Raw genomic sequence first — 24,086 nt, 5'->3', positions numbered from 1 at the left:
ATCAACTGAGTGTTCAATTTTTCTTCTTCTGTTCTAGGTTAGCACACTGTCACAAGGGGGTATCCAGATGTGGACCACACACATAATGGTTTACAAACAGCCACATCTCTAACAGTCTGTTTGCTCAAGAGATGAACAGCTTTTGGTTCTTCTGGCTAGAAACAGCAACCCAAGTAGTCACTATCTTAAAACACCCAAAGCATAGAATACTAAGCTTATCAAAGGACCCACAAGACAGTAGGAGCAGCTACAGACCCACTTCTCTTTCCAGACAAAAGCATTCATGGATTTCTATAGTAACCTCCTAATTAGAAAGCAACTCAACCTGACTGATCCAATTCTTCCACATTACGCCACAGCGTACTTCTCCTTAGAGTCTCTGTTTTGCAGTCTATGCCCCAGTTTCCTGGAAGTTCAAGCCTGAGGTACCTGTTTGGTTGCAAAAAAAGCCTGTCAAAACAAAGCTTTACAATTATATTGAACCAGGTCAACCTTCCCCACTGTTCTGAACAGTTATTAGCAGCCCAAATTCCCAAGACTGTCCTACCAGGCTACAGCTTGTACAGGGCTACTTAAAATCAATACACACTACATAATGCGGATAGATAGCCAACAAGAAATACCAGGGGCTGGTATTTTAACCCCAAAAGGTGCTTTCGTTCACTCCAAACCCAGAGACAGAGAGCATCTCTCTGACAGGTAAGCTCCTACATCCTTTCACATAGCCAAACACTGCTCCCTTTTTGCTGGAGGCCCCTGGACGCTACTGAAAGGCAGCTTTGTTTTGAACTGAGACCTCCCTAGCCCCAGAACTGTAAGTAACGCCGTTGTATCAGGAGGGGTGGATTTGCTGCACAAGGTGGGGACTGTATGCTTTCCTGTTATCATGACCTATATAACCCATACTCTGTTATACTTTGGGGCAGACAGAGCAGCATTGCCTGGTCTCAGACACTTCACTAACACCTGGCTCCTGCTCTCCCCACCCAGCAGATACTTACAGCAAGGTGTCAATGCTTTTCTCCTGCTCCTGCCCTGTTCTGTACTCCCACACCTTCAACTCTATGCCTACCCCATCTGAAAGCCACATGGGGTCTGCAGGGCAGGATCTTCAAACCAGAAAGAAGACTTAGCACAACAACCAAGGAGAGCGTGCCTCTTTGTGGTTGCAGTACTGAGAGCAGGCTGAACAGCAGCTTTGGAAAATTCACATTTAAAAAAAAAAAAAAAAAAAAAAAGAAGGCTAATGCACTCCTGTGTTAGGTGAGACCTAAGTGGAAAACGTCACAATTTGAACTCAAGTCCTATTTTTGGCATCTATGTCTTTCTATTGGTCCTGACCCTTATAAGTTAAAGAACTGTGAGTTCTGCATCCGAAGATTAGTCCACCCAGAACTGTAATATATTTACATTTCTAGGGGTAAGTTTCCAAATGCACTTATTAGCCTTCTTATCTGCTCTTCTTGGACAAGTCAATCACCTAGTATAATACACAGAAAGAGAAGAAAGCATTAGTTTTGCCTATCTGTGGTCCTAATTATTCCAGAATTCCATCTTAGTGCCGCCTAGCCACAAGGAATTGCTGTACCACATACCTAAATACACCGCATAACGACAAACGTCCTTTGATTAACATCTTACAGTCCACTATCTATAGCATGCTTTAGAATAATTATATGGTTAGCATAGCTGTATGAAGGACTTGGATCTTTACAATGAGAACTTTATGGTGCAAGAAGTGACTTACTCAAGCTCATGCAAGGATCACTTCGAGGACAATGCAAACTCCCAGCACACATCCTCACAATCCAGATATCTAATCTGACCCACCCAATAGTTATTGCAAAGTCCACTTAGGAATTTTTTATAGCACATACAAGAAAAGAGAAAAAAATGAATATAGCATGCAAAAGCAAGTGTCTGCAGCACCCAGCACAAGCACATTCTGTATTTGTATTTGCTCAAGCAGTTTTATTCATTTCACAAGCACAGAGTTACAAATCAAAAAGCCTTCATCCAATGCTCAGCATACTGAAAAGCCAGGGGGAAACTCACCTCCACGCTATTTTTTACGTGTAGCAAATTAGTTAGATTATTTCATCTTCTGACATTTTAGTAAAAAAAAAAAAAAAAAAAAAAGCAATGAAAAGCCTTCTGATACCTCTTACCTTACACAGGACTTCCAGGCAGCTTACTGAAATGTGAGAATTTTTCTTAATCCACCAGGAAACTCAAACATGAAACCCAGCTAGTTCAATTTAGCTCTGTGTAGTGTCATAAAATGTCTGCACAGTAGATGGTACCTGTTTTTTTTGGTTGTCTCAACCATACAAAAATGCTCTAAGTGAAAATCTTCTTGGCTACCAAATTGCAGGCATATACTGGATTTTTGTGTTCACCTGCATAACAGCTTTCTGTACGAGGCATGAAAAGGGCCTTTCATCACACAGTCACAGCCTCTCAGGGTGTCAGGACACTATGAAATGACACAATTTTCAACACTGTTTCACCTGATTCTGTTTGAAAGCATTACTCCTGAAACCATTTAGCCCAACCACACTGAATAAAAATGGATTTTGTTCTTAAAAAAAAATAAAAAATAAGATCTGTATGCTGAATGATATTCTGCATATTTAATCTGGAAAAGATACTACTGTGTTTTTTATTTTGAAAATTGCTATTTTCATACAGGTTATTTGTATGCCTAGAATTCACTTTTATCTGCTCCTTTTGGCCTCAGTAAGATCTTCAGGGGTTGTCTGATTGCCATGAAAGCTCTACATAAGCAAAGGATACGGCACAGAACTGTGGAAATTTCCAGTATCTCTCCATCATGTTATCAAGCAACTGCCATAAAATCAAGATATGGGGAGGTACTGCACTCCTGAGATCCAATGACTTTTACAGACTATTTCTGAATCCCATGTGGGCCTCTCTTACCGATCCCTTTATATGTTAGAGGTGAATTAACATCTGCCTAATGCTTGTCTTACTGGAAACTACCTGCAGCACAGGACTTGGATGCCTGGGACTGTGTCCCAGAACACAGTCACCCTTACAGTAAGAGACTAATGGACTGTGAAGCTCACTCGAGGTCTGGAATAACTTACTTCAAGCTTAAATGTAAGACCTGAGTAATTAAGAGTAGAAAATAAATGAAAATAAAAGCGTCATTTCTATAACACCGATATTAGTTTTCCAGATTATTTCTCTAAATTTCATTTGAATGTATTGCCACTGTATGCTCTCACTATCCAGCCTCATGTACCCACCTGCTAGATGTAAGAAGTTTCAGGCATGCACTTGAAAACTAATGCATAAACACATCATTTGAAGAGGCATGATCATTTTTGAAGAGACGTAGAAGAGAAATGAGTAAATTAGAAATCCAAGCTCAATATGAACTGAACAGGAGCAGGGATACTACCTCAAGGTCCCTGCAAAATTTCACCCTAAGAATATAAGAGGAAAGCATATCACTACATTTTGATAACGAAATCTTCATACTTACTCCTTTTGGACAATAGACTCAGCTGTTAGCAAATAACTTCCTCACTGTTGTGGAGCAACAAGGAAATTCAATACTGCCATGATAACGCCAAGATAGGCACCAAAGCAGCACTGCATAATCCTTAACACTTTCAAACAACACGTTCAAGATACAAACATTCATTTCTACTGAGATCTTTCTGAGGAGCGTAAAAAGACATACCACCTTTACCATGCTTAACCAGCACAGCTGGGGACCAAGCTACCAGGATAATCACCAAACTTGAGCTCATGCACAGGAAAACATGCTGCCACACGTGAAGACGGATAATAAAACACTGCTTGCATGAAATATGGGATCTCTTCCTATGTCAACGACAGTTCAGCCAGGTGACAATGCCCCTAGGTGCTGGGCCCACTCTGTGGAGAGAAGAGCCACCCATCTCTGCCAGGCAGCTGTGTGTCCCGGGCGAAACACGCGCTGCCTGCCCTGCCCTCACGCCGCAGATCCCCTCGGAGATAGCCAACAGCTGCCTCCCACATAACCCCAACAGCCTTCTACTTTGGCACGGAGCATTTCCAGCAACTCGCTTCTGTGTCGGGCCCCTCCGTCTGCCCTTACCATTAGTCTGCGAGGTCAGAGCACCCAGGGGCTGCGCTCAGGGCCAGACATTGAGCTGGGCACGCAGAGGAAGCTCTGCCCCGAAGGAATTTCCGCAGCAGCTAACGCCAGCTCATGAGGAACCCGCTCCCTGAGTGGCTCAGCCTGCAGCCCTGCCACCCCAGCACGGCACGGGGGGCTCCCTGGGCCCGGGCGGACGGTGCAAGTAGCTGAGAGTAAAACTGAAAACCTGTAAAAAAATACTCACTGAAAAAAAAAAAAAAAAAAAAAAGGAAAAAAAAAAAAAAAAAAAGGAATATCCACGCACTCGTCACACTCCTGAAATTGCGATTTCTGCTGAGAACGCGTGTAGCGGTGTGGAAGCCAAGGAAGGTCTGAGCTGCCAGGATCACGAAGGGAACCGTGCTGTCCCCGGGGGGCTCAGTGCCACCCCCCGACCTCAGCCGCGTTTCGCCTCGCTCTGGCCGCGCTCCCTGCCCCGCTCGCAGCTCCGCGGCTTTCATTTTCTCTTTCCTGCCGCCTCGCATTATTTAAAACCCCGCACCAAGAGATGCTCCGGGAAGCGAGGTTGCGAACACCGAGCCCCCTGGAAGAGCCGGGGCGATCTCACACCGCCAGCCCCCTGCCCTCAACCCTTTGCCCTCAGCCCCTCCGCTGCGCCGCACTCACCACGGGGCCGCCGGCGGCCGCGGGCAGGACGGGCTCGGCTCGGCTCGGCTGGGCTCCGGCAGCTGCTGGAGGCTCGGCAGCGCCGGCCCGGCCCCACGCCTCGCCCCCGAGCCGCCTCCCCGCCGAGGGGCCGGGACCGGGAGCCGCCGGCCGGGCAGGGCCGTCCTTGCTGCCAGCGGCGCCCGGCCCCCGGGGCCACCGGCCGAGGAGACCCGAGGGGGCGGCGGGGAGGTCGGAGCCGGCCGGGACAGCCGAGTGCCCCGCTCGGCAGGACGGGGCCGCTGAGGGCGAGGAACCCGGACAAAATGGCAGTTGCGAGCCGCGGCCCAGCCCCGCCGGGTGTTAGCAGCGCCCGGGCTGAGCTTCCCACCCCACCCCCGGCTCCCTCCTGCTGCCCTTCGGTCCCACCGTGAGGGCCCTGCCCTGGTGGTCCTGCGTGGGCTGTAGGGATAGTGTGTAGGGACACCGTGTGGGGACGTTGGTTGATCCGTGTGGGGGGTTGTTGGAACCCTCACACGCACAAGGCGTGTGGGAAAGCAGAAGTCTTGCTCTTGGAAACAACCAGGGCTATGCTGGCAGCAAGGAGATCAGAGCAGGCCTAGGGGTTGTCAGCATGAGATTTGGGGGCCGCACTGTGGGGCTGTGTGGTTCTGAGCCTCCTGGTGGGATGGCCAGAGGGCCTGAGGTGCGGGAAGACGGCTAGAGGACACGAAGGGGAGAAATTCTGAAACTACAAAGGAGCACGCGTAGTGCTAACACAAGACTGGAAGTGGCTGAAAACCTCGTCTTCCAGTGTATTCCACCTGTGGCATAGAGGTAACGGTATTTTGTGTGCTGGGTTACGCTTTAAGAGCCAAGCACCTGCCTGCTCTGCCATGAGTATAAGGAGTTAAAAATGTGCGCTTTTACTTAATTGGCTTTTTCCATGGCAAAGGCACTAGTAATGCTTCAGTTTTTACTTTCTAATTCTTTCCAAGTATGTTTTGAATTATGAGAGGCCTGAAAAAGTCTAGTGCAAAGAGTGACTCATATTAATCCTTTCCACAAAAAGAAAAAAAAAAAAAAAAAAAAAAAAAAAAAAAAAAAACAGAAACAAACAAAAAAGGAATTCTAGTGAAGAATCCATGCTTTAGTTAATTAAGTCACACCAACTTTAAAATTGAAAGATTTATAATCTGTTGGTAACTTCAGGTAAACTGACCTAAAACTTGTCACGGCTATAACTGTTAGGGATACCGTAACAATTTCTTAAGGAGAAAATGACCTCGCTGTGCTTTGGGGTACCACTAATACTCATTAAAAAAATAGCCAGTCTTTTGAAGACCTTCATATTACTTACTTCAGTATCCAGATCTATCTGGGAAGTATGTTCAGCTGCGACGAACACAGGATCTCTGGCCATTTCTGTATTTAAAAGTACTAGTTGTCCAGTCAAATGTTCCATACTCTTTTTTTTTTTTTTTCCTTCTGAACTAAAGAGTCATGGTCAGATGAGCTGTACCCAGCCCCGCTTACCTTTCCTTCACTGTTTGCACAGAAAAACATACATTATCTGAAATCGAACATTGCCTAATATTTGCATTTCATGTGAAACCTTGATCCACCAAATAGCACATCAGTGTATGACTGGAGAAAGCGACACTAACGTCAAACCTGTAGATTCCATGTGTTTTGGTGCTACACAGATGATAAAAATCTTGTTTTCGAGGGCTGTCATTCTGTAGAAAACAGCATACTTCACATGGTAAACATCTAGTTAAAACAAGATTTTAACTAGAAATGATGGTAAGTGGAAGATGCAAGTTGAAAAGGAAAAAAAAAAAAGTTACCTTCCTCTCCACTAGCTATCTGCTGTCAAAATCATCAGCAGCTCTAACTTCCCAATCTTTTTAGGGATTAACACAGGAGGTTTAATGGAGTTTGAAGTATATGGTGACTCCAATACCATCAGAGCAAACCATTGTGCGGACTGACAGCTATTATAAAAGCATTAAGAGACTGCCTTTGTGTAGGAGCTCTGCAGAAACCCAATACCACAAAACAAAGAGACGGTCTTTATAGCCTTTTCATTGTCTTTAGTGGCATTGGCTGTGGAACAATTTGGATCATCAAATATATCATGTCATCTTGAAAAAAACAAGGCAATAGTAGCTTCATGGAACACAAATAAAAAAAAAATGTTATTAAAGAAATAATTCCCAAGTACTTTTTTTTTTTTTTTTTTTTTTTTCAGAATCATCACTATTGTTATTTTTGTCCTTTTAACTGGATATGGACAATTGTTGGATTGTGTTTTTTCTTCTTTCCTTTTTATTGTACGCTGATTTTCTAAAAAGTGGGTACAAAATTCAACTAAGTATTTAAAATGAGTAACTTCCAACTGCTTTTCTTTTCCTAAGGTATATTAAGTTTTGTGGTTAATTCATTTCTGTGCTTAGGGAACCTTTGGCCTTGGAGAAATGTGTCTGGGGATTTCTCATGCCAAGAATCTTGCCAAGAAACTTGGTCTGAGGCTTGCTGATGTACGAACACCAATATGTGCCACCTCCCCATCCCACCTAGTCTACATGTCCAACCTGCTGCCTCTGTTTCTCCAATTTGCCCCATCATTTTTGTGATAGCAGATCTCCAGAGAGCAGTTTGTTGGCCTGCTAAATAACCTGAAAAACCCCGGTGGACCACTCCATCTTGTTCCAGCATGCACGTAATCCTGCACAGCCCTGCACACAGCACTCCTGGTCCCCTTTTGCTCAGCAGCTCTCGTATAGTCCTGCTGTATCCTGGTCTCCTCAGCACCCCGCTAGACAGGCTACATGCAAAGACTTTGTCTTCTCTCTCTGCCCTGTAAAAAACAATGCTGTGTAGCAAGTCTCCCAATTCTTTTCAGTCCTTGCTCAGCTTCTAGCTCAGCTCTATCCTCCTGCCACCTCCTCACTCCCTGTCCTGTCCTCAGCAGGCTTGCCATGCCTGCAGCTCCAGTGTGGGACAGGTGGGCTATGGTGAAAGCTGCTAAAAATGTGTCTTCTTTTCTCTCTTTATCCTTGCTTCCTTGTCATTCACTGGGGTTCAGGCCTGCTTTTGCAAAATGTTGATGAAATTTGGAGATGAGGAAGATGGGCAGTGCCAAACTTGCTTCCCAGAGACTTAGGTCTGGATCTGCTTTTCACAGCTTGTGCAGACCTGCCTCCCCACATGGGCAGCCTGTCTGGTCTCCCACAAGAGGACAGGTATTGCTTGTGAGAGACCAGCCGGAGATAAAAGACACAGTTAGCGCCCACCCATGCACCCTCTGCTGTTCTCTTTCAGCAAGGTCTCACTTCCCTTCACCAGCTTGCTGGTGCAGCAGTGGGTGTAGGATCACAGCGGCAGGGCTCAGCCTCTCCTGCCTCTTTGCTGCCAGGTTGCACAGACACGAACATCAGCCCTGGAGACACTCCCCTGCCTGCAGAGAGTGGAGGAGTTCCTGCAGCAGCTGTGCCACATTGCTCTCTGCTCCTCCCCACAGGATGGGATAGCAGGAGAAGGAGCCGAGGCAGCCAGCTAGGAGCTAGGAGCCAGTCTAACTGGGGACGAGGAGCGTGGCCAAACTACCTGGTTGAGCATCAGGAGCTGAAAGGAGGAGGCTAGGCACAGGGGTGCCAGCAGCTGCTTGCGGGTCTCCAGGCTCGCCAGCAAGGAAGCCCTGTTCAGCAGGCTTTAATTCCTCATTAACTGAACACCACCATGCTGGTGCTACTATAGTAAACATCGGTAGGCAATGGAAAGGAGAATAGGGACAAAAAGCAAAAGTAATGTTAAGTCACCCTGAGCTTCTCGAACATGAGCCTTTTGGGGGAACAACTGAGGGGCTAATAACAACGTTCTGCAAGACAACCTGAATTCTGTGTGCAAAACCCAAGTGGCACCCATGGGGTCTGGTGTCCAACCTGCTGGTCAGAGCAAGCCCTAGTGCCAGACACATGAAGGTGTCAATATGGCATGTCTGACTTGTTTAGAAAACCCATCAGACTAAGTAACAGAAAAATGTGTGTTCTAGCTTTTGAAATGCACTTTATTTATGTATTTGATTATAAATTCAGCCACATCACACAATGCTTGGCAAAACCAAAAAAAGAGCCATAAAATCAGCTACTTCACTCTCCTCTAAAGATTTCCATCAAAAATGTGACAATGCCAAGTAAACTGATGTGGGTGGAGTGAAGAGAGCATAATAAATAATCGAAGTTGTAATTAATCAGAGTCTGTAAGTAATCTAAATACTTGGGCCATAAAGATACTAGAAAGAAATTAGCTCTGTCCGTATCTCAGGACTACATATCACACTGTGCTGTGTTGCTATCAAGAGTGTTCTGCACAAATAGCCGTGCAGAACTGCTTCACCCTCAATGTATGCCATAGTCCAATAAGGTCTCCTAGAATCAACAATTAATTAGGTATTCAATTTTTTGCATTGTTGTGGGATAGAAGGCCTAGTTAAATAATTACTGGACTCCAGTGTATTTTCTTACACTGCTTTCATCAAGTCTTTCACTTCTCTTTGCTTCTTCAATGCTAATCCGAGGAATATTAAAAGTATGACTAGTCTGAAATTCAGAGGAGTCCATTTTTGCTAATCCTATAGCAGGTCAAATATATGGGGAAATAAACTGTAGCATCAGCCTTTTATCTAACTCAGAAAAAATGCATCCCTAAATATTAATTTTCATCCCCAAGCTTTGTGAGCCTGTGGCAGTATCGAAAAATGTAATTTTTTCCAAGCTACTTGAAATCCTTTGCTTTTGCCATATAGCGGCTGTTATAAAGTCCTTATCTCCTCCATCACGTTAATTTAGCCTACGATAGAGCCACCTCTTTCTGCGTCATTTTGGCAACCATTTACATCAGCCACAAATTCAAGTCCAGTAAGCTGAGCAATGAAGAGCTCCATGGACTTTTCCCTTCAAATTAGATGATTTTCAAGTTCCAGAAAACTATTGTCTTTGTTTTGGTCAATAAATCCCATTGGTTTTAGTTATTGGTTTTAGTAATTGGTTTAGTTTAAAGTATTTTAATCTTAGTGGGGTACTGTATTATCTGTGATCAATGCTTCAAAGGCAGCATTAGGACTGCCTAGTGAGGGCTGCAGAGCTCTTCATTGAAGCACAAACAGCTTTTTCCCGGCCTGGTTTGGAAGTACTCGTCTTGGCTTCTGCTCCTAGCTGTTCTGAACACCTCTTGTGAATCTGACTCCACTCGTGAGAACTGGACAGCTGTGTATGGTAAGGGTTTCTGGGAGGACCCTTCTCTAAACAGGTCACAGAAATTTCTACCAGGGGCTTGGAGTTTCTGGAAGCCAACTGCTGGCATTAGAGGAAAGGCAGAGTCAGTGCCTCATCCTTCCTGGGGACAGTAGCATCATTTTTCCTCCAAGACTGTCAGAAATGATGTTTAAAAAATGAGAGCAGCTTGCAAGCGAGGAGGTAGCTATCTATCCTGAACATGCAGGAGAGCAGGAGCTTCTCAGCATCCTGCAGCTAGTTGCCTTTCACTCTGCTAGAGAGGGGAAAAGCTGTACCCTGGCTCTCCCACAGCATCCTGTGGCTGGAGGCACGGGAATATGTGTTTGTAACATGGGTTTATGCCAGGAAAATGCTGAAGTGGTATGGCAGATTGGGATACAGAGGTGCTGACATTTCCTAAGTGTAGCCTACATAAGAGATGCAGAGAGACAAGGAGGGGAGGAGTTACTTCAAATATGGCAGCAAGTAAACCCCTCACTCTGTGCTGATTTGCAGCAGCAGAGGGGGGCTGCATTGGCTGGTCATGGTTCGTTCACCCAGGGTGAAAGCAATAAGTACCTGGCAGTCAGGGAGAAGCCTAGGTAATGAAAGAGCCGAGGAACAGGCTCATTTCTTCTGCTTCATTTGAATGGTTGAGAGCAGCTGTCCTTCGTGTCCCACTGGCTTGAAGCAGTAGGGAATATTTGCAAAGTCACCTTGAGCTGCTGCTGAGCTCCCAAAATGTGGCCATGTGCTTTCTGTTATGCTGACAGCTGAAGTGTGTGGCAGAGCAAGGGCTGCAGATCCACCACAGTTCGTCAGCCCCTTTAAACACTGAGCAGATATGTCACTTTAAATCTGAAATTGGTTTTGCTGCTTTTATTGTTTTTACTACATACAATTAAGTATACATGTATATTGATTATTGCAAGTAGTAAGTTGTACCCATCCCTCCAGTCCAGGATGCTTCAAAAATGTAGTGGTCGTGCAGGAAGAGCACTAGAATCTGAGCCCATTGGGAACTGTGCTGGGAGCTGCACTGTATGTGGGATGTTTGCTGCCAGCCGTGCACTGCCCCACGTACAGCCCCACTGTGGATTCAGCCCCGTGCCGCTCCAGCCAAGTTCCCCACCTTCCAGTCCTTGGAAGAGGCAAAGGAAAGCAAGGCCATGGAAATAATGAAGGGAGTGGCTCTTTACACAGACATTATTACTGTTCCTACAACAACTCCTTGAGAAGACCGGGTGCATCTGCTGAGTCCCTTTCCCAAGGCCATTTGTGATGTTAAATGAGTTTCATTCCTTACATGTCAAATTTTATTTTATTTATGCTAAGTGTTCTTATTTTCAGTTATTTATCTTGTGTGAACTCACCAGGCAAACTATTCTCATTTTACTGGGAGTGTTGAGGGCACCGCATATCATTTGTAAACCCTCTAAGTGGAGACCAGCAGCAATGTGGACCATGGTCTGGAAGCCAGCAGCTGTTGCAGATTTTCTTATATTTGTGTTAATCCTTCTTTACAAGATGTGCATGTGCTATGGAATTGCTTTAGTAGGTATGCCGGGGAAGCCAAGGCACTTGGCAGGTACCTGGAATTAGAGGACATTTTAAACAACGTTTAACTTTTCCTTTCCCCCTCAGTTCTGACTTTTTTTGGCTTTTTTTTCCCTGTGGACCATTACCTATGTGAACCATTCATTTTGTTCATGTTTGCCATTTTGTCCTTTCAGTTGGTTTTATACTGTAGAAGTACATGAGATGGAAAAGATTTACTTAGTGAAACAATAAAGCAATATTTTCTTGCTGTACTAATAATGTATTTGACAAGTTGCCTCCAATTACAGTTTAACATTCCCTTGGAAAAAAAAAAATCTTCTCCCCCTTCTGTTTTGAGCCTAGTTCTGTACACAACATAGACATTAAAAAATAGTCAGTAAAAGACTAAGCTCACAAGACGAACAAATGGCGATGTACCGTGACTTGAAGATATATCTCTAGATTTGAGGCTGGCTCTTTTAACGTCAAAGCAACTAGCCAAAGTTAAGCTGCACTGTGTAATTCAAACTCCATTTAATAGTAGTGTTGTTTTTGTTTTGGTTTGGTTTGGTTTGGTTTGTTTTTTTTTTTTGTGGTCTCTTACATGTGTGTGGTAAAACAAATATGTTTGCAGTTAGGGCAAGATGACATTGTCCTCAATCCCCCATTATATAGCTGTTCTCAAACATATCCCTTCCAAAGTAAAATAAAGATTTACCATCAATCATACCATAGGAAATATTTGTCAGAATGGACTTTTTTCCTCTCCAAAAATTAAAAAGTGGAAAAGAAAGCACCACATCTTTTCTGAATTAAAATAAATAAATAAATAAATAAATAAAACTTTTTTTGTGAACTGAATTTTAGTTGCAGAAAAACAGCAATTAAGTCTTTCAAATAAGTTCTTAATAGGTTTTCTTCAGAAAAGCTTACAGAAAAAAAAAAAAAAGTAACATATCCTACCCAGCAGAAATCTGTTTGAGTCTTACTGATATTTGAAAAGTAATAGTGCTCACAGATTTAACATCTCCTGTAGCATGTGGATTTGTCTGGGAATCCTTTCAGGCACTAGGCTTGCTCAGTGGGAACTCTTCTTTGGTCTTTCCCAGACTCAGGCTTTTACCAAGTACTGAAGCAAAACCAGCCTCTCCCTCAAAATGAAGATAAATGATTTCTCTGGTGAGTTCCCACAGATTTCTGCAGATTTTGTGAACTGTGCCCTGTACCCAGAGGCTGCACTCCCACTGGTCTCACCTCTATCAAGGAGAGGAGAAGCATGCAACAAAATGTTGCTGGCATTTTTAGGTGAGAGATTTTCTCTGCAAGATTCACAGTCTCAGTGCCAGAGACCTGAGGAATAGCTAGTATTTTTGAACACTTCCAATTTGAAGTGATACCAGCAGCTGAAACCCCACTGTAAAGAAACAGCAGTAGATGTTAGTGCCTTGTAACCCATGAATCACATCTTGGGAATAACAAAATAAGAGACACCAGTGGATTTTACTCCCCTCTTTTGAGGTAAAATACAACCTTCTAGGATCTGCCTGGCCCTTCCTGAGACCAAAGCACAGAAGCAGAGGATGTACAGTCCTTAACTGAGCAACTGCTGGAGAAATATTTCATAAATAAAGAAAAGGTTTAACCTGTCCCACTGAACCTGGTTAGTGAGTTGGCCCAGATAAGACAGAGAACAATGTTTCACAAAGCTGGCAATGCATTCACGTGCGGGAATTTGGTACTGTGCACTTGGGTCTCATGGGCAGGGATAAATTTGATGGGGAGGGTGGTAGGCAAACAAAGAGGATGTTTCTCAAAACCGAGATTGGGTATCCAGTGCCTGGCAGGCGGGTGGGAGCAGGGAACTAGGGCAGAGGGAGGAAAAGCTGGCCTTACACAGGTTTGGAGCCCTTATTTTTCAACCCCAGAAATGGTCTTGCTACCCTTTCCATCTCCGTCAACTCACACTGCACTCGAAAAACCCCCAAATCCCACTTGAACTCTCACTCCAAACCCTTGAGGGAAGGAGCCATCAATGGGTGCTGAGGGAAGGGTCTGTGCTAGTGCTTGGCCACATGCTGCCGTTGGGTCAGGGCAGGGCACTTGCTGTGCCCAGCTTGCAGCAAGTCCAGGCGCTGCAAGCAGCTGGTAGCTGTTGTCTTGGCCTGATCCAGCTGCATCACTGATGTGCCTGTCCTGCGGGTGTTGAAACTCAGACTCTCAATCCTAGGATGCAAACAGGTATTGCACCATGGAAAGCCATATAGCATTGGAAAGTTAACAAACTCCTTCATTAAAGACTCTGCAAAGAGGAGGGTGCTTTGGCAATATGCAGCATGGCCTTTGTTAAGGTCAAATGAGTCACAATTGCTGTAGGTAGCAATTTATTTGGCATTACCTGTCACTTACTCACCAGACTTGCAAAGGAACTTTGAAATGCTGAAAATGAGAAAGGGGGAGCCATTTAGCTAACACTCTTGTGTGAACAGTGCTTTGACCTATTGCAGGTAGGCTGTTACCGTTCTAGCACAATGGCCATCGTGATAGAAAGAAAATGCCAGACATATTAAAAGGTGTCCAGGCTTCTGGAAAATGACTTTAATCCCACAGGCTAGATTTTGACTTGTGGCACAGCTGTGAGTAATGGACTGCACTGCTGCCAGCACAGCCCCTGGGTACATGGTGATTCAAAGTTATCCTTACAATCCAAGTTCAAACGCAGCTTTAATTTGTGCAAGGTACAGAGATGATATCTTAAAATCCAGGTAGCTGTTAGAGTCAGCCCTTTATAAGACTGAGGAGTTTATTGCTGCAGCAAAATCCCTAGTCAACTTGTAAATTATTGTCAGTATGATTTTGCACCATCAAATTAACAGCTGACACACACACATCAATTAGGAAGTGATAAACTGTAAATTAAATGTATCACTTGCAAGAGAAGGCATAATAAATCTGTCAAGCTATTAAGCTTGTCCACAAACAGAACCAAAACTGAGACAGTTTTCTCTGTAGCCAAGGACTCTTCACTGCAACTGAAGTATGGGAGTGTCACAAATACACAGCTGCTTATAAACTGAACCCTATGGTCTTTGTCTCTGAGAAAACAAGTGAACAAATGTTTTCAGGAGGAAGATACCTGTTCAGTGCCAGTTTAAATTCCTACAAATAGGATTGAAAAGAAAAAAAAAATCTGCAGTGTGATTTCCAGAAAGGGCAGCTAGCTGAGAAATAGGCATATGCATGAAGAACAGCTGCTTACTTTGGGGAAGAGGAAAGTGTCTGGTTGTTGTCTGATCTTCTGCAAGGATTGAAGATGCTGCACAGCCTCACCTCTCTTCTGTTCTGTTTCCTTCTTCAGTTTGACAATATCTGCCAGTTGTGATTCCTCAATGGATTGAATGCCACTGAGGATCTTCTCTTTCTCATTTATCTGTCTTCATCTCTTTGAACAGCTTTTGCAGCTGAGAAGTCCCTCTTTTTGTATTGGTCTAAATGAACAGATAACAAAATGGTGAAGTGGCTCAGGAGCTCAACACTTCAGCTTTGAGCCTATTAATTAGGCATGTCTCTGATCTTTACACTGGCTTTAGAAAGAAGCCTAAAATAAGTGTTTGTTTAGACTATTGGATTAAGCAGAGAGGTATGAATATTATCCTGCTATAGTAACAATATCAGACAAAATTCAGCTAGCAATGTGAGAACTGTATTGGTAAGCACTGAAAAGCCCACTTTATTTATTTTTGTATACTTTTATTTAAAGGATAGAAAACTGTAAAATATATATAATGTTATGTACAAACTGTAAAGTGCAAATAACTGAAGTCAACCACAAAAAAATGGTGTAGTATCCCAGCTGGTTCTTTCTATGGAGCTATTGGGAGGTCATGAGAAACTTGACTTCTGGTAGTTTACTATATCAGTGTTTTCCCTACTTTGGATGGTACCTCTTCCTATTTATCTATTTCTCTAATTGTAGTTATAGTCCAAGAAGCTAGGCATCAAGATGACACTTGAATTTTCCTCCTGATTTGATTGCTGTTCTAGCTAGAAATTTTGATGTTCCTTGCTTAACATATTTATTCTATAGGTCTAATAATAATAATAGTCAGTATTTTTCATAAGGAGCATTCTTCCTAATGAATTAATTATTGTGAGTGAGCCATGCTAGATCCTGAGACCTTAATAAATGTAAGTGAAAATGCAGTAGAGTTGTGGGCTATTGATTTTACTGTTCCCCAGGGGGTTGAGATGGGATGAGGAAGGCAGCCCACAGCAGCGCAGTCAGCGGAGGTCACCTGCTGCCAGTCAGCCTTGCACAGGCAGTCTTTGTCTGCTCCTAACACAGCCACATCACCCCTGTACAGGCCTGGCTTGAAACTGCTGTCACAAAGCAGTCCCAAGACCACCACCAGCTGCACAGACCCATATTGGGCTATGCCTGATAATTTTATCAATTATTGGAGTATCTTTGCAGGTGCATCTCCCAGAACAACTTGCTGAAGGTGGCATCCACTGATTTCTTAGACCATCACTTATTTCTTAGAAAACACAGAGGGAAGATGCTCTGAATTAGCTGTGACCTGGGCTCAAACCTTGAGCTGATTCTCATTTCTCTGAAGCTTCCCAAGGGCGATAGCTAGAGTATTTTTATGTTCCCACAGCTGATTCATAGTGCAAGACAGGACATCCTAGTAGGAGGAAAAAGGAGCACTGAACTTTGTAACATGGAAGCAGCATGAGTAGTTTTAAAACAAACTGGCCATTCATGGAGGTGGTAAAATGGCAAGTGTACTTTTTACCTGTCTGCTTTCTTCAGCACCAGTGTCTTTACAGTGAGCTCTACAATAAACTGTGTTTACTTGCCTCCTCATAAAGATAGGGCATAAATGCAAAACCAATATAATTCTTGAAGTCTTTCAAGTCAGTGTTTAATTTTTATGTGCAACTTTGTATGTGGTAGGTTAATAGATAAATAACATTCAATTTGAATAAGTAAATTTCACTTTAAATGAATAAATCAGAGTTTATCCATTTAAATTCTGTTCCTGCTGATCTTCGTGTGTGCTTAATGTGATCCAAATCCTTGGTTTTCATATCTGTCAGCATTTGTGGCATCTGAGGATAAGGTGATAAGCAACCATCTTTTCAGATCAGTAGAATACTGATACTTACTCACCCAGCTGTTTATTTTAAAAGATATCACAGTCAGTGAGTGCTATTATAATGTATGATAGCAGATTTCAGGGGTGATGTTAGAGCTCGTTCTTCAGGGATGAGACAGTCTGGATATTGCAGCCTGGCTTTGGTGCCTTGGATTCTGGTTACTCCTCACCTGCCTCTAGTAGTGTTTTCATACCTCCAGCACCCATTAATGGCCTCAACAGGCACACATGCCAGATTCGAATGCCTCTTGAACAAAAATGGTATCAGAAAGTTCAGGTTTTCCACAAAATATTTGTCATAGCTGGAAAGTTTTAGCTTTTGAAAAAAATGAAGCCAAATAATCAAATCTAACTAAGGCTCCTTGCACCAAAAACCTTTTGCAAACCTCATCCCATTTCCCATTGGTGGCCAGAAACGTCTCCACGCTGCTGCACAGCTGGAAGTGCTCGTGCAGCTCCAGGATGGGCCCAGCTGGACCTGACACAGAGGGCTGGGGTATGGGGCCTGGGACTGCTTCTGGGCACCGAGCGCCTCCTGGATGCACTGCTCACAGAAGCTGTGACCACAGTTGCGTGACACAGGGCTCCTGTACAGGCAGATGGGACAGCAGAGTTCCTCCTCCAGGCTGCAACACTTTCTATGTTCTTCCTTAGCTTTTGCTGTGGCCACGCTGACATGTTTGTCCACCCGTCAGAAATGAAACCGAAAGCCTGGAGGCTGCCAGCCCAGCCTCCTGTGCTGTGAGGGAAGGCCGGCAGCTGCCCTGCTCCATGCTCCTTCCGGGCCAGGGAGGCTTCTGCAGACGTGGCCTGGGACCGACATTTCACCTGCCACCCTCTGCCCAGGTGAACCTGGGATGGGCCGAATCTGGGCCTGTCTGGCGTAGGCCTGGAGTTTCCCGTTTTGTCATGTTCATAGCAGCTGAACGCACCCCCCTGGAAGTAAAAAAGGGAGAACCCAGGGTAAAGTTTTATCCTGGGAGTTGTTGAGGCTGCTCTCCTACCTCCATCTGGCTGGCAGAGGTTCTGAAAGGCACGCTAGGGTAGGAACATCCCTGTGCTGTGCTGCCAGCCTTGTTCTCCTCACATTGCACTTGTATCTCCGAAAAGTTGTCAGAGCATCACAGAGCTGGACACAACCAGTGCAGCTGCATTCAGGAGAAGGGGGCCTCTGAGACACACCTCTACCCATGTGGTTTTCCATATCATTTTGGTGTATACCATGCTTAAGGCAAAAAGGAGTCACTTTCTTCTGAGACTGAACAGGGCTTGTTTTTAGCATGTGTAAAACCCCAGTGTTGCTCAAGGTCCTTCACTTTCCCTGCCAGAGTGGAGGGCTCCTTCCTGGACCTCCTCAAGCAAACACCCTGTCTGAAGCCTGAAGCAGCAGAGCTACTGGCAGCAGGCAGGAATATCACCTCATCCTCTCCAAGGTGTCTGGACAATCCTAAAAACAAGCCAATCCAGACCCCACATGGCACAGACTGAAGGCACTGGATTTTTCCTCTCTATTGCTTCCTTTACTGTGAGACTTTGCACAGGTGAGGACAATATTAAAACTGACGCAAGAAGCAGACAAGCAACACACCAGAGAGCTCACAGGGGCCAGGGGCTGAGAGCGTCAGAGACCACAGGTAGCCAAGGATCCTTGCTTGGGGTCTCTGCTTGTCTCCCAGGCTGGCCATGCTCTTGCTGTGCAGGACAGGGCGAGGAGGTGGAGGTGCATTAGGGCAGAGAAAACATTGCTGCTTGTGAGTGCTGCAGCAGTTAGTGTTGTGCCATATGCTTCTTAATAAACTAGATTACCATTGAGTTTTGCAAACTATGTTACTTTAATAACATCCATCCACCACAGCAATCTATACAGCTGAACTAAAGTACAACTTCACAATATTTTCATCATGATTATCAAAAGTAAGAAGTAAGATAGGAGTTCCTGCAGCAAGCCACAGCATGCTGAAAATCTGAGGAGAAACATGTAGAGGTAGGTTTTCATTTTCTCATTCTCTCTCTCGATTCAGCCCATTGCTGCTGAAGACTAGAACCTGATTATAATTGGGGACAGGCTGGCCACTCACAGGCCCAGCCCAAAGCCCAGTTTCTGTTGTGCCAAGGTAGGGGAGCCCATACAGCAGCAGCCCTGATACATAGAGAAACAAAGCTTAAAAGGCAAGACAGACCTGCTCCCACATCTCTACCGGAGTCTCAGGGAGCCGCTAGAGATGCTGAAGCCAGCATGGACAGGATAGTTTGCAGGGATGTTTGCCGTCTGTATGAGCTGATGTCTCTTAGCAAGGACTCTAGTCTTGATGTTATAAAATAACACTGTATTTCTTCTGCAGTCCAGCTCTACCCTGACTGTGCTGATAGCTGTAGTAGTAGCCTTTTCTGTGATCTTCGTATTATCTAGGAACACACTGAGATTACTGCCATACATTTGCAGGTAGCAATGAAAACACTGATGAGTGACCCCCAGCTTCCAGTGCCTTGCACAGCTGATGTCAGCCTCCCAGAAGTGCCAGCCCTCCGAGAAGCTCTGGGTGCTGTGCACAGGCAGGAGACCCCTCACTCTGTACATTGATATTTGTTGCTGCATCTAGAGGTTTGCAGTGAGTTCATATTCACTTATGTAGAATATACCCATGCAAGATGGTGCAAAAGTCAGATGTTCATGAACTATATATAAAAAAAAAAAAAAAGTGAAAACAGTATTTCTAAAATACAGTATTTCTGCTGATGAAAAAAAACTTGAGCTTATCCAAGTTATTAGAAGTATATATAAATTGAAAACACCTTCTGCACCTCTGTCAACTACTCCTATGAAGTGAAAAACACAGTTCAATATATGCTGATATTTCACAATTTTAACACATCTTTTGCTTTTTGTTTCCAACTAGAGTAACTCCTAGATTTTAGTTTTCATCATTATCCTGCACAGTTTCATTATGCATTTTAAAAAACTCCACGGATTAAATTTCACACACAGGAGCTGTATGAACAGTAGCACAGCCATTTTATAAATGGTTATTTGCTTAGTACAATGTGAAGCCACTTTATAGAACTTTCAAAACTTCTTAGCATAAACCTTCACAAGCAGTTAATTCTGCCCTCAGGAATTTACTAAATGTTCTTATTCAAACAAATAATACATTTCAATATTGTGACATTTTCTGCCCTGGAACAGAAACAATGGCAGTGACTTGGGCAACTAACTAAAACTGCTTGAATGGGATAGGCAATTACAAAACCATGGATCCATAGCTTTCTAGCCAGAACAGTTCCGGACAATGCTTACAGGGACCACAGTGACAGTCTGGGAGTGGCGATGCTGTGCTTCTTCACCTGCCGTGGCTGTACACACGGTGGGTTGGTTAGGTCTGCACATTGCCCACTACCACACACAACCTGCATAAACCTTTCCACCCCAGCTGTTGCTGGGTCCTGACTGCAGGCTCACTGTCAGCAAGGATAACATGAGGTCACGATGGCATGGGAACCAGATTTTTTTTAATTCAGTTAGGCAAGCATCTCACTGTGTACAGTACCAAGACTGTACACAGCATAGAAGAGTAGACTTATTTACATAGAAATAATGTATTGTTTACATTTTAAGACAAACTCCACCTGCTGCTGCTGAGTGCTCACCTTTCCTTGTGCTTTGAATTAAAGTTACACAACCTACTTTGATGCTACTGACAGAAGAGGTGTTGCTATTCTCTTCCATTCATCCTCCTAGAAAATTCCTGGGACCTCTGCACCTCTTTACCTACAGACCGTTTTAACAGGGTGCATTCAAATCATATATCAAAGCACTGAGGCTCAGCACAAGCTCCTCTTTTATGCATATATACGCAAAAGCCAAATACAGCGTTACTAATCAGTTCTAGATATTCAGTGTATTGCTGTTTTGTTACAGTCCTTTCTCAAATATGTTTTGTTGACTTCTCCATCTTCCCTCTCACTTACTGAACTGGTCACTTACCAGGTGATGCTTCCAGTGAGAGCTTCATGACCAAGACGAATTGCTGGAAAAGTGTTAGAATAGCCTCTTTTGTTGATTCATCTAAAACAATAGGTGGCTTTGGCAGTTTTACAGCAGCTTCTTCAGGAACTGGCCTCCTTATCCTAAAATATGCAGTAAAACATCAGAAGAGCAGCAAGTCATGGGAAGACCATTCACAATCCCATCCCTGAGCCAACAACTCAGGCAAGCAGAGGGCAATGCGATGTGGAGGATGACTCAGAATAGAAGCTCATCTGTCCTTTGCGTGACCATGCAAGGACCTAAATATTCAAGAATTGCCCTCAGAGTTGGTCTCAAGAACAGGTGCTGATGGGTGGAGGTTCACACATGACCTCAATTAAAATTCTGGGGCTATCTCTGATGAAGTCAGGCATATTGTGTGTGCAGTCAGAGTGCTGAAGAGGTGACCAGTACAAGCCCAGGGCCTGCTGTGTGTGCAAAATATGCCAGCAGCCCAGGACTGACGGAGGATCAGCCATCAGCAGCAGAGTGAAATGCAATAATAGACCATCCAGAGAGGAGCTTACCTGGCTTGTATCTCTGTCAAACCCTGCAGAAGATATTTTGAAAGCAGAATTAGTATAGTGCAAGCAAAGGCCAACTCAAGAGCTGCAGTATCACTGGGAAGGGAGCGGCTGTTAGGTACCACAGTGAAAAGTAGTGGGTCTTTCTGATGTCTCAGAGCCTCCATCTCCTGTATATCATGGCTGGTCACATCCTTCCTCTCTTTGTATGTTTGTATCTGTGCCTGAATTTGAGAAAGCTGTTGCTCCTCACCATGACTGAGGGTTTCCAGGAGCTCTCCTTTTCTGCTACCCAGCTGCTTATACATTTCATCAAAGAGATTCTCCAGCCGATTCCTTCGCAAACTCCCCGCAGCCTTTTAAGAAAACATTTTCAAAGCTGTTAGGGACAGAATCTTACATTTTCCTTGAGAACTCTGACTCAGAAGAGAGCCTGCTCATTTCTGTTCTTAAGGAAGTATTCCTACTTTTTCCACATGGCAACATACCAACCCCAGCTCCTCTCTGCTTGGATTTCCAGTGCTGGGAAGTTCACTGCTCTCAGCAGGACCAGAATTGTATTGCAGATGAAAAAGCAGCAGTTCTTGCAAGAAGCTTGCTCAAAGCTTTCCCCTATACATATCTTTCCTTTTTCTGCACTGGTATTTTTCTATGGATCCATTGCCTTTTGTCCTTTTAAGGAAGGGTGAGGAAAAACATTTTATCTGCTTACTGCCTCCACCAAGCTGCCTTCAGTGTTGGCAAACAGCTACACTGCCACAAACAGGACACTGCCAATGGGTACAGTTCTGCCTTCAGACTAGAAAGGAACATTTGCCTTGCCTGGGGCCAGAAGTTCCAATCCCATCATTTCCACTGTTGGAAGAAGTCAAATACCAATTCTGCCTAAGCAGAACGAAGTAAAATTTGGAGATCTGTATTAAACTTCCTGTTCCTTCAGAGTTTTTAGATTCACAGGCTGACCTAATAGGATTCCTCTAAAGAGGATTTAAATCACTATAAAGTTGTCTCCGTCTTTCCCCCAAATATTTTATGGTCTGCAATTGGAAGAAGGCTGGAAAAAAAAAAAAACAAACCTACCACCACCAAACAGGAGGCATGGACTCAACAACAGCTTTCAAGCTTAAAGATCCTTTGTAAACTGAAAATGTATTTCTCAGTCTGATAAGAAATTTGTTCTCCAGACCCCCACAAGGAAGAAACCTTGAAAATACCTGAGAAACCACCCAGGAACTAAGAAACACTGGGATCCATGATCAGGGGAAGACAGAAAGAAAACCTTATCTAATCAGCTACAAGCATAAACCATCCCCTAAGTAATATGGAATCAGGGAACAAACCTTTACTTCCTTCTTTTATTTCAGCAGGTTTTCTAAGCTTCTATTCACTGCAGCTTCATATTTTTTCACTGATTGCAGAGTTTTAGGAAAATCATTCTGTGAAAATAACCAGATGAACAGGACAGACATACATGCACGAGACCAGCAATTTTGTGGAAATGGGTTAAGCTAAACCTGTTGAAAGTTTGTTCACTGCATGCTCTCAACACAAACCAATGCAGAAAGCTTTTACTGGAAGATTTTGTCCCTGAAGAAAAAACATGATTCTGAGTGCGGGAAAGATATTTTCAAAACAAAAACTGCTCATGTGTGAGAGACACACAGAAAGCTACTTTTATTGGTGGCCGATTCCTTTCTGTTACTCCGCCATTAATTTCTGTTGCACAAATGCAATGCAGGATGATTATCCTGTTTGAAAATGAAACAAGAACTAAAAGCAAAGCCACAAGCACTCATTTCCACCAGTCTGGCTCCTCAGGATGGGAAGAAAGGGTTTATATACACTTGTTTTACATCCCAAGAGGCAAGCCCAGAGTCAGTCTGAGGCAAAACCAGACCCCCAAGAAGGGGGCTTCGCCCCAACCTGAGCCTGCACACCTGAAGCTGAGGAGGTTTCATCCCTGTGCTGCAGGCATCTCTCCATGCCACAGACAACACAGTCTGAACACCCCCTTTCCAGGCAGCTGTCCTGGTAGCCTCTTACCTGCACTTGGCCAAAAGCCTCTTCCACACTGATGATCTTGTGTATCTGGTGGGAGCTGGTGACACAGCACAGTACGCAGATGCAGACTGAGTCTGTCACATGGTAGCACTCCAGCAGCTTGCCATGCTGGGGGCATCTCCTCTCTGCACAAACATCAACATCACAGGGCTCCACCAGGACGTGGTCTTTCAGGGAAGCCTTTGTGCTGTGCTTGTCCAGGTGGGCTTGGCACAGGGACGTCTCTCAGCTCAGGTGGCTCTGCACCATTGGCAGGGGCTTCTCAAGGCAGAAATCACACGACCTTCTCGTTTTGGTGGCCCGAATTTTCTCTCATCTCTTCACATTGCACTTTATGCTTTTCTTCCTCTCCACGAGTGCTGTCTTTCTGCAGAAATGTCCATTCTGTCACACGTTTTGCCTTCCTCTTTCCCTAGTACTGTTTCTCCATGTAGCTCATAAGCTGGGCTGAAAAGTTCAAGGCTTTCCTTTTCCTGTCTTCTGAGAAGCTTTGACTACTACTGTCAGTTACTGTCCTACTGTCAGTAACAGCATCCTAGCAAAAGCTGTCCCTGTGAGACCCTTCTCGCAGAGCCCTTTGTGTCCAAGGTGTCTGCAAAGGCTGGTGGTAGTGGGCTGCTCTTGGCTGCTCCTGGATTCCTGAGGTCTTGTGAAAGATGTATTGCTCTAACCAAGACTTCTGAGCCAGTGCCCAGGCAATGTTTTTGTGCTTGACTAAATGCCCTGAGGAGAAAGTTATTT

Source organism: Aythya fuligula, chromosome 14 (assembly GCF_009819795.1).
Source record: "Aythya fuligula isolate bAytFul2 chromosome 14, bAytFul2.pri, whole genome shotgun sequence".
NCBI classification, from domain to species: Eukaryota; Metazoa; Chordata; class Aves; order Anseriformes; family Anatidae; genus Aythya; species Aythya fuligula.
Note: the sequence above shows the minus strand (reverse complement) of the source record.